We start from the raw sequence: 14,760 nt of genomic DNA, 5'->3' as shown, positions 1-14,760 counted from the left end.
TGTGGGATGAATTGGACTCTTTGGTCGTCTCTTCTTCAAATGTTTGCACTATTCAAAAACTTAAAGAACAAGGAATTTTTTTCCAGTTTTTAGCCGGGCTTGGATCAGACTATGAAACTATTTGAAGTCAAATCCTCGTAGGGCAGGAATTCCCATCTCTTAGTAATGTTTGCTTTATCATCTTGAGGGAAGAAAGTCATAAAAAAGTAATGATGAATAATACCAAGCCATTCACCAAAGAATCGAGTGAGAGTTGCCTATAACATGTACTTCACACCTCAAAATACGAAGAACAAAGATCGATTGAATAAACACAAAGGAAAACGTCTCATTTGCTCTCATTGCAAAAAGAAAGGGCATCATAGAGATAAGTGTTGGTTTCTTCATGGTAAACCTAACACCTATAGGGATGAAAGGAAAGATACTACTAGAACTAAAATGGCCTATCTTGCTAAGGATGATAATTTGTTCTCTCTGGACTCTTTAAGAGATTTTTTGAACAACATCGAGGAAAGCAAGAAGGACGTTCCTACTATTGTTGCATCAGCTGTCACGTTTGCCGAGACAGGTATGTGTTCTTCCTCCTCAAAACAAAAACCGAATATTTGGGTTATAGACTCAGAGGCTTCACATCATATGGTTCAATCTGCAACAAATATCGAAAATGTGCGGTCAGTCTATGAGAAAGGTTCGATTACCATAGCTAATGAATCCTCTATCCAAGTCAGGGGAAGAGGAGAAACATATTTGTTTAACAAAAAGATTTCAGTCCTTCACATGCCGAAGATTTCTTCAAATTTATTATCTATCTCTAAACTGACATAGAAACTAAATTACAATGTTGTATTCTCTCCATACAATGTTATTTTTTAGGATCGTCTGACACACAGGAAGATTGGTGAGGGGCATCTTGAGCAGAGCCTCTATGTGATAAATAAATAAGTCTCGACTATGATCTCTAGTCGAAGCATGAATAATGGTCAGAGATGGCATCTTAGGTTGGGACATCCTTCCAATAGGTCTCTTTCAGCCTTGGTTCCTAATGTTGCTTTTGACACTCATATGTGTGATGTTTGTCGATATGCAAAGATGACTCAACCTCCATTTCCAATATCTGACAATGTTGCTAGTAAATTGTTTGATCTTGTTCATTCATATGTCTGGGGTCCTGCACCCATGACATCACATACTGGTTTTAAGTATTATTTAACATTCATTGATGATCACTAAAAAATGACATGGATATACTTGCTCAAATCCAAGGATGGAGTTTTTGAAAGATTTAAGAATTTTTACAATATGGTTTACACGCAGTTTGGTACCAGGATTAAGGTTTTGAGAACTGACAATGGCACAGAATTCAAAAACAAGAGTTTTGAAGAATTTGAAGACCAAAATGGCTTGGATCATCAGTTTACCTACATCGAAACTCCACACCAGAATGAATTCATCGAGCAAAAAAATAGCCATCTTCTTGAGGTAACTAGATCCTTACTTTTCCAAACGCATATGACAATAATTTTTTGGAGTGACGCTATCATGACAACATGCTATATTATAAATCGCCTCTTGTCGGTAAATCTTCAAAGAAGATCCCCATGGGAACTACTAAAAGGAAAAAAATTGAGTGTTGAACATTTGCGAATTTTTTATTGCATTGTGTATATGTTAATCCCTAAAGGTGACCGAGACAAACTCAGTCACCAAGCTCGAAAATGTTTATTCTTGGGATACTCCATGACGAAAAAAGGGATATAGGTGTTATAATATGGAAGAAAAATGCTTGTACATCTCGTGTGATGTCAACTTTGATGAAGATACACCTTTCTTTAAATATGTTCCTAACAAAGAATGTCGTGAGGGGAGGTGGTTCTCCCCAGTATTGATGCCTATGATGATCTGTTGATAACCAAAGTTACTAGATCCATTAGTGAGCCCCAAAGAACAGATGATCTGCCCCCAAATAATACAGGTCAGACTTCCAATGAACAAGTAGTGGTCCACCATCTAGATGTAAGAAGATCTCAGCGAGTCTCTAGACATCCTGATCACTTGAAAGTTTTTATTACCTATACGGCCACTAAACATCTTATTGAAAAACAAATTAGCTATGGGAATTTGCCAAAGGCTTTCATGGCACTTCTCAGCTCTATTGATGCCAGTCATGAACCGACATCATACGAAAAAGCAAAAAACTAGCCGGTTTGGGTTAAGGCGATGAAAGAGGAACTTGACGCTCTGCATAAAAAAAAAACATGAGAAATTGTTTTCCTTCTGGAAAAGAAAAAGATTATATGGTGTCGATGAATTTTCAAAAATAAATTTAAAAGTGATGGATCTATCAAAAGACACAAGGCAAGACTTGTTGCAAAGGGATACACTCAGACCCAAGGGATTGATTATGAAGAAATGTTTACCCCGGTTATGAAAATGAATAGTGTATGTATTATTTTATCCATTGCTTGCAATTTAAATTGGTCGTTGTATCAACTTGATGTGAAGAACACCTTCTTCCAAGGCAACCTTCAAGAAGAAGTCTATATGAGCTTGCCGCCAGGTCATCCTCAAGAAAAAGATCCTTCTCTCGCTTGCAAGCTTCACAAATCCATATATGGATTGAAGCAATCTCCAAGAGCTTGTCATCTTAAATTGAGCAATGCCATTAAAAAGTATGAGTTTGTTAAAAATTCTGCGGACAACTCTATATTTTTCAAAAGGGAAAATGACTCGATGGTTATCATGTTGATCTATGTTGATGATATCATCATCACCGGGAATAATGCTCAAAAAATTACTGCTGCCAAGAACTTCTTCAAAAACCATTTGAAATTAAAGATTTGGGTAGGCTGAAATATTTTTTGGGCATAGAGGTGGCTCATTCAAAAAAGAGGATATTTCTGTCTCAAAGAAAATACACTCTTGACTTACTTAAGGATACGGGAAAACTTGGAAGTAAACTTGTTAATACTCCTATAAAAATCGGATGTAATTCAATGAAAGATCAAGATGAACTAGTTGCAAACATCACTCAGTATCAGTGAATTGTTGAAAAGTTGATATATTTGAACGTTACTCGTCCGAACATCACATATGTCGTTAGTCACGTGAGTCAACATGTGCAAGCTCCTTGCCAAAGTCATATGAAGGCTGTTGATTGAATCCTCAAGTATTTGAAAAAAGTGCCTGGACAAGGATTATGGTATAAAAAGAATGACAACATAGACATAAAAGGTTTCTCAGATGTTGATTGGGCGGGTAGCCTGGATCGTAGATCTACTACAGGCTATTGTGTATATGTCGAAGATAATTTAGTATCATGAAAGAGCAAGAAACAAAGAATGGTTTATAGATCCAGTGCTGAGGCAGAATACAGGGCCATGGACACCACTACTAGTGAACTCATTTGGGTCAAGAATCTTCTATCTGAGCTCGGGTTCAATACAAGCTCACCTATACCAATGTATTGTGATAACCAAGTGGCTATTCACATTGCAGCTAATCCTGTCTTTCATGAAAGAACTAAGCATATCGAAATTGACGGTCACTTTGTCAGGAAAAAAGTTCAATGTGGAGAGATTTGTACACCTTAAAAAAAGAGTATCGATCAAGCTGCAGATGGGCTAACAAAAGGAGTCACACAGGCTCAACTCAAGGACATGTTAAACAAGTGGGGTTGTCATGATATTTACACCCCACTTGAGGAAGAGTGATGAAGATAAGGGAAGTCGGCAACCATTGTTTGTTAAGTTTCCTAAATCTCTCTCACTTCCCGTTGGGATAAGATTGAGTTTCCTCTTTCTTCTCCTAAATATCCTCTTTTGGTTAATTAGCTTTGCTATAAAAATCGGGATGTACCTCATGATTTTATTGAAAGAAAAATAAAGAGAGTTGTAGTGGTTGCCTATCGTGGACGTAGGTCTTAAAGACCGAATCATGTAAATCGACGTGTCTGCAAATCGTGATAGTTACAAATCGTTGTGCCAGTAAATTGTGATGCCTATAACTCGTAGTCCCTATAAATCGGTGTGCTGGTAAATTACTGTACCTGTAAATCGCTGTGTACCTATAAATCGTCAAGATGTCTGCAGTGTTTGAGTTACAAGCAATAAGTTTAGAGTTCAATTCTTATTGCTTACAGCTTTGAAACTAAAATATTGATTTTCTGAATCAGCCAGTTTAAGCTTGGCTTCTATATTTGCTTATATATATATATGCTCGATCGGCTCATCACAAGTATCAGCCAGCTTGAACACCCTCTCTTTGGTTCTTTTATGTTCTTTACCAGCCTTGTTTATCAATATATTATACTATTGTAAGTTGGAAGTTCTTTACGTTTATATTCTCAAGAGTGTGTTAAAATCTAAATCATGATTTTCTCATCTAGAGCAAGATTTCTAATTCAATTTGGCTAAATTTGGTGGATATGATTTGATTTGATTTTAACCTTATCCTTTCTTATTCATAAGATTATGTTCAGCTTGATTTCCTCTTTCCAATTAATCCCCAATTTGACTATAAAGACAAATGAAAAGCACAGATGAAGCATGAGCAATATGAGCTGGATCTAAACTGTAGCTAATATTTGTTTTTTTTTTTAAATTACAATGGAAAACTGTGCTCGGGGAGACCTGCCATGCTGGAAATTCCTGTTAGCTACGATGGCTACTCTGACAGAATAAACCCCCCAGATACTTCACCTTGTGCAATAGGAATGCCCTCTCCGAGGTATGAATGCAATACAGGGGTTTACACCGAGAGAGGATCAGATCATGCAATGTGATTACACGCTTTTAGCGTACTGCTGCACCTGATCACCCATCATCTTGGGATACAACCTGTGAGTTGTGGGGCCCAACAGCAGATGGTGGGTAATCAGGTGCACCAACATACTTTTTCATATTTATTCTAATTGGATCACTTTGTCCACTTCAGCTCGGACCCATGGGCAGCCATGGCTAGGTGACAAATATGGGTGAGGGGATGCATATGCTTATACCATGCAATTATTGTGGATAGAGGGGACATATCTACTAGAATTAAAGATTTCAACCATGTGGTGTGTGCTTCATAAAAAGTTGGCATGATCCATGAACACCAAAGATGGGACACCAGTCCTAAATCACCCAGCTAGCTGCTTTCAACTAGGGATGGCAGTGGACCGGGGGACAACGGCGCCCCGCCTCGCCCCGTTTGGACCGGGGATGAAGGGCATAAAATGGGGATGGAGGCAGGGATGAAGGTTAAAATCTATCCCCGTGCAGGGATAGACTTAAGCTTTTCCCCGCCCTGCCCCGTCCCCGTCCCAATCCCTGCCTAGCCCCGCCCCGCCCCGTCCCGTTCCCAATCCTTTAAGGGATGACTATAGACTAAGGGGATCATTTGTAATAAAAAAAAAAAAAGATGAAGTTTGCCAAGTCGTTTGTGCCTATTGTAGCAAACTTTAACCCATATATGCTCAGAAAGATTTCAAAATGTCTGAGGCTACAAAAGTACTGTTATGATGAAAGTTACTCGGATCCTACCTTTTCACTGAGGACCATTCGATAAACTGCATTCTTGTTATAAAAACTACTTCATCTTCAAAGTTGAAATTAAATTCCATAGGGGTGCAATAAATGATCTGTTTCGCTTGCTTGTTCATTGGGGTAGAGGGCATTGAGACAGAGATTTCTTGCCTTGGAGGGCATAATTTATGGTGTCTCACAAGTCTGGAAGGTATATAAGATTGGTGTATTCATTAATCAAGGAAGGAATAAATGGGGACCATCCTCTTCAATGGTTGTGTTCAATAGCAAATCTGTTGGACAAAGGAAAGCTGCAAGCAAGCCACCGAGGTTGTATCATCGAATGCAATTTAGGTAACCAGTTTTGAATTCTTCTGCTTGGAGGATAGGGAGCATTATTGATGTCATGATCAATCTTTTCTACAGTATAGAAGGATTCTCGTGTCGATTATCTATTGCCTAATTAATAGAGTTTCAGTACTTGTTTGTTAGGAGCTGTTAGTGCACGACCTTGTATTGGGACGTTGCATGTTCAAAAGCAATGGTGCAGTTGTAGAACTGGTGGGGGTCTGCCTAACCCCAGCTTGCCTATCAAAAAAAAAAAGAAAATATTGGTGTTCTTCTAAAAAATTATTGCAAAAAAAAAAAAGAAACACACGGTGTTTTTAAATGTTTGTGACAATATTTTCAAAATATCTCGTTTTTATAGTTATATGAAAGTAATGCAAAAAAATGTGATGTATGTTTTGGGTAATATTGTGAGTGTTTTGAATTTTAGACCCGCTCCAATCCATGACCCGAAGCCAAATATTTTGGTGACCGTACAATATGGATTTTCAATGGAGGTTTGTGGTGGTAGCGGATCCAGTTTTGTAATTTTTTCTTTTGTACTGGCTAGGATTTTATGTCCATCATATATATATATATATATATATATATATATATATATATATATATATATATATATATAGTAGCCTCCTTTTGCGAGTTGGGTATGAAATGCAAGTGTGGACCAGCACAAGCACAAGTTGGTCGTGGAACTGTTGCCACCGGGGTGGTATCCCATGTGGTAAGCGGGGTCCTCTGCCAAGCTGAAGGCCCTGGTACGAATATTTTTAGGGAATAACCCAAAAGCCTAATTTTAAATTGGATCTGAGATAGATCCATTACTAAGATCCCAGTTTAAATAAAAACTCAAATAATAACCTAAACTAAGAGCTGGATCCAAATGGATTCTTTAGTTGCTTTGCTGCTGCATCATTCTCCCTAGGTTGGAGACATATTCTAGTCCAAATGCACTTACATCTCTTCCAATTTCATTCTACTTGTAGAAAACAAGAAATCATTACAATCTCTTGCAAACACAGGTATGCTAGCTGTGGTCGAATACGATTTAGGGAATATCCAAATAAAATAAGAATGTGGTCTATCTCTTTGGTGGTTTATGTAGTAGAGATTGAAATGATCTGTTTCCAATACATGGGCTAAATCATAGGAATTCAACTTAAAATGCATTTGGGTCGAATATTTAGCTTAAAGGGATCCAGAGATTTTCATAATTGAGTATAGGGTTTCAACGGAATTATGAGCAGGACCAAATGGAAATAATAAGTTTTGAAGGTGGGTTGGTTTCTAGAATAATTTGGTTTGGATCGATTTAAGAAGGTTTGTTAGGGAATGCAGGTTCATCTGGATCAGTTTGAAAGGATTACAGGTCAGTTTTGGGTTATTTCGTTTTGGGTTATTTCGGTTTTTGGGATATATTAATTTGGTTTATGTTGGTTTTGGAGTTGACTTGGGTTCAAAAAAAGGTAGAACAATCAAAAAATGGGTTGTGGGTAATAGTTCGGGCCAAATAGATTGGGATTTCGGGGAATTTGGGTTGAGCCTAAGTTCAAAACAAAGTTTGATGGACAACCAACCGACCGCAGGGGGGGGGGGGGGTGGCGGCGCTCCGGTTGTCTTGTAGGAGCAGCTAGTGAACCTTGTGTTGGGACGATGCAAGTTCAAATCCCAATGGTATAGTTGTATAACTGGTAGGGGTATGCATAAGCATCTCTAACAAATATCGTGAGATTTATAAAAATCTTGCAACAATATCGCAAGAAATTGCCTGAAAGTTTAAAATGGTAACTTCTCGTGAGATTTTCAAACTCGTGATATTTACGGTTTTAGCAGATATTTATCGTGAAATGTTTATCTTTAAATGTGTTTTATTTATATTTTCTTATAAAAAATGTTTTTTATTGATGAGATTTTGCCAAAAAATCTCTCGAGTTTTTGATAACCGAGATTTTGTCGTTTTTAACTTTTGTCACCATGGCATAACCCCAGCTTGCCTTTCGAAAAAAAACAAAGTTTGATGGGCTTAAAAGGGGCTTTAACCGGTCCTAGAGGTTGATTTTGGTTGTTAATATGGGTTTTGAATATGGTAGCTAGGATGAACCGGTTCATAAACAGTACAAGAAAAATGTTAATTAGCGACGGAAATTTGTGACGGATTATTTTCGTCGTAAATTTATGATGGATTAGATAGAGAAAACTAATCATTCTTAAAAGTGGAATTAGTTGCAGAATTAGAGACGAAAAAAATCGGTCTCAAAATTCATCGTTAATTAGCGACGGATTCACGATGACAAAATTCTATCTCAAAATTCGTCGCTATGTAGCGATGAAAAAATTCTGTCTCAAAATCTGTTACTACTTAGTGACGGATTAGTAACGAAATGTTTCCATCGCTAATTTGTAGTCGAAAAATCATATTGATTGCCATGTTGCCAATCCGTGTGCGGCAGCGTTCTACCCATCAGAGCGCGTCGTGCACCTCAAACCTATATAAGTACATCGCTGGTTCCTCTATTCTGTGTGTTTCTCTGGATTTGAGCGAGTTTCTAACATTGCCATCATCTTTTTTTCTGCAAAAAGGATCAAAATCGGGGGCTTCAATGAAATGCCGCAGTTGCCAAGGTAATGGAATGAAGGTTACCGTCTGTCAATTGGGGTTTTCCATGATCCAGCAAATGCAACAACCCTGCAATGAGTGTAAAGGGATCAGTGAGATGATCAGCGACAAGTATCGGTGCCCGCAGTGCAGGGGAGAGAAGGTGGTCCAGGAGAAGAAGGTGCTTGAGGTTATCATCGAGAAGGGTATGCAAAATGGCCAGAAGATCACTTTCCCGGGTGAGGCAAATGAAGCAGTATGTTAATTTTCATCATCTTCTTCTTCATCTTCGTGGTTGTTCTCGTTTATTTTGTTTGAAACTTTACTGATTTGATGCTTCTGTCATTACACTCAAACACGATGAGGGGCGACATAGTGTTCATTCTGCAATAAAAGGAGCATCCGAGTTTCAAGAGGAAGGGGGATGACCTCTTTGTGGAGCACACTCTTTCTCTAACAGACGCACTATGTGGTTTCCAATTCATAGTGACCCACTTGGACAATAGGCAATTGCTGATCAAGTCTCAACCAGGGGAGGTCGTCAAGCCTGGTGAGCTTTTCCTTGAACTATTGCGGTGAACAAGAAGAAGACCAAGATGCCCGATCTGATTCGAGATTTTACTGAAACGGAAAAAGAAAAGAGCAAGAAATTTTTTATTTTAGTTTACGCCGGATAATATCTGTCGCTAATATTCGTCACCAATTTAGCGATGGATTAGGGACGAATATTTATCTGTCACAAAACCAAATTTAGTGATGAACTCGCGATGAATCATGTCTGTCGTTAATCCATCACAAATTAGCGACGAAAATAACGATAAATAAGTTTTGTCTCTAATTAGCGACCAAGGATATGCAACGAACGTTGTCTGTCCCTTAGCCATCGCTAAACACATTTAGCGACGGATTAACGGCAGATAACGTTCGTCGCTAATTTGCATTTTTCTTGTAGTGAAAAGAACAAGTTTAAATCTCAATCCCAATGATTCATGTATCGGCCGATATCATATTGGCAGAAAAGCGATACAATATTAATCTGAATCGGTTATTTTTTATTAATTATAAAAAATAATTAAAATTGTTTTTTATTATTATTTTATTATTATTTGAATATTATTTTAATAACTTCGCCTGTGTATAAATGTTTAGTTATACACTGTCGGTCCCAAGCCCGGATAAAGGAGGAGGGTTGCGGTAGGCCTGTGACAGCCAGCATAAAAATTTAGTCATACCCTATGAATATGAACCAATATGAGAATTTCGTTGGGGCGTTCCCTACTGAGCGACGCGCTGTACTCTATAGGCCTGGAGGCAGTGATAAATGGGCAAGGGTTGCTAGGTCGTCGCCTGGAAGCGGCGCGTCACACCGGCGCTCGGGTGTGGTGTCAAATAGGCAAGGGTTCCCTCACTTTGTTGGACGGGTGGGGGTAAAGAAGTTAGTCCAAGACCATAAAATTAGGTTAGCCACTTGGAACATAGGATCTTTAACTGGTAAGTTGGTAGAGTTAGTAGATGTTATGTGTAGGAGAAAGATTGATATTTTATGTCTACAAGAGACCAAATGGGTAGGTGAGAAAGCAAAAGTGATAGAACCTTGGGGATATAAGATTTGGTATACAGGAATAAATAGGAATAGGAATGGAGTAGGGATTGTTATGAGTCGTGAGTTTATAGATAATGTAGTTGAGGTCCGTAGGAAGGGTGATAGGATTTTACTTATTAAATTAGTATTAGGTACAAATATTATTAATATTATTAGTGTTTATGCACCTCAAGTAAGTTTAAATGATTCCATTAAGCATCAATTTTGGGAAGATTTAGATGGAGTAGTACAAGGGATATCTTATGGAGAAAGGCTTTTCATCGGCGGTGACCTTAATGGGCATGTAGGCATTAGTAGGAATGGATTTGAGAGTATCCATGGAGGCTATGGTATAGGAGAAAGAAACGAAAGTGGAGAAAGGATTTTAGATTTTGGTTTGTCCTATGATATGATCTTAGCAAACACTTGGTTTAGGAAGAGGGAGTCTCACCTAGTAACATTTAAAAGTGGGGTTAATACGAGTCAGATAGATTTTTTCCTACTTAGAAAGAGAGATAGGGGTTGTTGCATCAATTGTAAGGTTATACCGGGAGAAAGTGTAGCTACACAACATAGAGTCTTATTTTTAGATCTTAGAATTAGACAATACCGCAAAAGGGATAGACATATGATAGATCCTAGAATTAAGTGGTGGGCACTGAAAGAAGCTAAACAAGGAATGTTTGTAGAGTGGGTAGTTAAGGAAGTTGATTGGTGTCTCGAGGAGGATTCAGAATCTATGTGGAATAAGATAGCGGGTGGCATGAGAAAGGTGGCTAAGGAGGTATTGGGTGAGTCTAAAGGTGGTGCACCGCTAGGTAAGGATACATCGTGGTGGAACGAGGATGTCAAATTAGCTATTAAGGTTAAAAGAGAGTGTTATAGAAATCTAATTAAAAATCGTGATAATGAGAATTTGGAGAAGTATATGATAGCAAAGAAGGAAGCTAAAAAAGTAGTTCGGAATGCGAGGGATAAGGTATATAAGGAGGTTTATGAAAAGTTGGATACCAAAGAGGGTGAGAAGGATATTTATAGGCTTGCAAAGATGAGAGATAGGAAATCGAGGGATCTAGGTATGGTTAGATGTATCAAAGATGAAACGCAAAGGGTTTTAGTCAAAGATGAGGAGATTAAGGAGAGATGGAAAGATTATTTTGATAAGCTATTTAATGAAAGTCATGCTCAGGATCTTGGAGACTTTTCAATTCTTTTTCATGAGATGAATCGTGACTTCATGCGCAAGATTCAAAAGAAAGAAATTGCAGAGGCTTTGAAGAAAATGAAATCAAGAAGGGTAGTTGGCCCAGATGGTATACCTATCGAGGCTTGGAAATGCTTGGGAGAGAAAGGTTTAGAATGGTTGACAAATCTTTTTAACAAGATTTGGCGGACAAATAAGATGCCTAATGAGTGAAGGAAGAGTACTTTGGTGCCTCTATATAAGAATAAGGGTGATATACAAGATTGCACAAACTATCATGGTATAAAACTCATGAGTCATACTATGAAACTTTGGGAGAGGGTGATTGAGTCTAGGTTGAGGAAGATTGTCATGATATCGGAGAATCAATTTGGTTTTATGCCTGGAAGATCAACTATGAAAGCTATACATCTTCTTAGACAACTTATTGAGAGAAATAGAGAGAGGAACAAAGATTTGCATATGGTTTTTATTGATTTGGAGAAGGCTTACGATAGAGTACCTAGGGACGTTCTCTGGTGGACAATGATGAAGAAAGGTGTTTCTCTCAAGTACATTAGTATAATTAAAGATATGTATGAAGGAGTAGTAACCAATGTCCGCACTTGTGGAGGGGTGACAACCAATTTTCCTATAACGGTTGGGTTACATCAAGGATCTGCTTTAAGCCCTTTCCTATTTGCTATAGTGATGGATGAGCTTACGAGATCAATTCAAGAAAATGTGCCGTGGTGTATGTTGTTTGCTGATGATATTGTTTTGATTGATGAGTCTAGAGTTGGGGTTAATGCTAAGTTAGAATTATGGAGACAGACATTGGAAGCAAGAGGTTTTAAGTTGAGTAAGAGTAAGACAGAATACATGGAATGTCGATTTAGTAAGCAACGAAGTAGTGATGGGAGTGTAGTGAAGCTTGGTGAGCACGAAATACCGGTGGATGATTCTTTCAAATATTTGGGATCTATCATTCAAAAGTATGGAGAAATTGATGCAGATGTAAATCATAGTATAAAGGTTGGGTGGATGAAATGGAAGAGGGAAACTGGAGTGTTGTGCGATCGTAGAATGCCATTGCGGTTGAAGGGAAAATTTTATAGGACGACTATTAGGCCCGCTTTACTATATAGTACGGAATGTTGGGCTGCCAAGAGACATCATATTCAAAAAATGAGTGTAGCTGAGATGCGTATGCTGAGATGGATGTGTGGAAATACAATAAAAGATAAGATTCGGAATGAGGAGATACGTAAGAAGGTAGGCGTTGCACCCATTGAAAATAAGATGAGAGAGAATCGTTTACGGTGGTTTGGACATATTCGACGAAGGCCTAATGATGCTCCAGTTAGAAGGATGGAAAAATGGGAAAATATATTAGTTAAAAGAGGTCGGGGTAGGCCTAGGAAGACATGGATGGAGGCGATAAGAAAGGATATGAATGCTTTGAACCTCACCGAGGACATGGCATTGGATAGAAATGAATGGAGGAGAAGGATTCATGTGGAAGACCCATAATGATTTTCTTTGTTGGTTCATATCGCCGACCCCAATTGTTTTGGGATGAAGGCGTAGTTGTTGTTTTATTTTAATATTATTTTAATGGTTTAAACATGTGTCACGTTCTAATTGACACAAAATGTTTTTTAATTATTTTTTAGCCGATTCAAAACGATTCACTTGAGAATCGGTACGGTTGATTCACCTGAATAGTTGGCCAAACGATGCAGGGCCAATACCGATACTGACAACATTGCCCAATCCACAACCTCACAATAGGCAAGGGCTGGAACCGGTTCTAGGCGGTATTTCATGCCTCCGCCTGTTTAAATGGGTGGGCCCCATGCAATTTTCTGTATGGGGTGTTCGCCTTCACCCAAAGCGAGAAAAAGGCCCACTTTCCCCTGAAAGTGAGCCTCCTTCCCTCCATTCAGGGTGAAACAAACAAGCCCTTAGTCTCTTCCACGTTTGGAATGGAAGAGCAGATGAGAGGGGAGATGGGTAGGAATTTGACAAGCCAAATCCCTTCCCATTTTCAGATTTGGACTACATCTTTTCAACAATAATGTTGTAGAATGATAGAATCCACACTCCTATTGCCTCCTTTTCATCACCCTTTCCACTTTATTCCCAGCACCAGTAGTTCCCAAACATAGCTTTATTAGGCGCCAATGCTCTCTAATTCTTTTCTTTTTTTAAGGCAAGCTGGGGATATGCATACACCTACCAATTATACAACTATACCATTGGGCATTGCACCAGACATGGTGATAGTCCTCTCATCAATCAGTGGGGATGGGCATGAGCCATGTGGAGGGAGACATGAGTTCATGCTCACTGTTGTGCCAAGTGCCCCGCCTTCTCTTTTTCCCTTTTTTTTTAATTAATCATTTCTCATTTTACATGAATGAATGCTTAATAGAGTTTTGATTTTAGTTTTTTTCAATTAGCATAATGTATGATCTTTGTTAGAATTTAGGGTTTTGATTTATTTTTTTAAATAACATAAATATTTAATTAGGATTTTAGTGTTTTTTGTATTTTTTGTCAATTAGCATTAGGTATAAATAAATAAATGGCTTTCAATGTGAAAAATCTTCAAAGCATTGTTATCCATCAACAGTTGTTTTTGGGATTTCAAATCACTGAAACGAATGGACTTGAGATCTTTAGTTTGGTCATTCGAGGGCCTCAGGTTTTTGACGTGTGGCGCATTCTAGCTTAGATCCTTGGATCTGAGATTCGAGGCATTCAAAGTTCAAAGACACCCTTACAGAAATTATTACGAACGATAATGTCACAATTTAATAAGAAAATTATTAAATAAATTAATTTATAATACAAGTACTTCAAAAAAGCTTTTAAGCAAGAATTTTTTACTACTTTTATTTATAATCATTAATATCATGTAATAGTAGTTTGGTGCAACATAAAATAGCTTTTATTTTTGTTGGTATTGAGCCCAACCTATCTTTGCTCAATCAGCTTTGTTATGTGACACAACAATTTCACATATCCGCAATGTTCTTTTCATTTCTTTCACTATCTTGTAAACCCGGTTGTGTTGGCTTCGTCTGCATATTCTACTTTATCATTATGCTTTCCTCGTGTCCTTGCTTCCTTGATGGTTAAGCTACTGTATAATGATTAGACATCTTGTATATTGTGTTCTTGCAGACTTGAAAATTTACACTTTGAAAAACTTTCACATGTCGAATTATTTCCTGCTGCTTTCAAGCTTTTGTCTGTGTTGGAATCTAATTTGATTACGCTACGGGAATCATATGTAATTAAAAAAAAAAAGATAAGAGTTTATAAACTGCGCCAGTAAAAGTTTATTTTTACAGGAGATCTTTGCTGGCGTTAATTGTGCGTTAGTAAAGACTTTTTGCTGGCGCATAACTGCATGAGTAAAAGATCTCCAACCTTCTTTAATATTAAAGAGGGTTGCTCCAACCTTCTTTAATATTTTAATCGATTCTATAAATATTTCCAAAATATACTGATGGAGATAGTAAAATATGACCCTTAGTTG

The 14,760-nt window shown here is 37.9% G+C and overlaps 1 pseudogene; it reads left to right on the top strand.

The window, feature by feature from the left end:
• Positions 1 to 438: 438 nt before the first annotated feature.
• On the top strand, positions 439 to 9,024 carry LOC149838638 (dnaJ protein homolog 2 pseudogene; annotated as a pseudogene).
• Positions 9,025 to 14,760: the final 5,736 nt, after the last annotated feature.

The sequence above is a fragment of the Nuphar pumila genome, chromosome 5 (assembly GCF_984573655.1).
Source record: "Nuphar pumila chromosome 5, dmNupPumi1.hap1.1, whole genome shotgun sequence".
Lineage (NCBI taxonomy): Eukaryota > Viridiplantae > Streptophyta > Magnoliopsida > Nymphaeales > Nymphaeaceae > Nuphar > Nuphar pumila.
The sequence above is the reverse complement of the archived record's forward strand: the minus strand, read 5'-3'. Positions and strand labels throughout refer to the sequence as shown.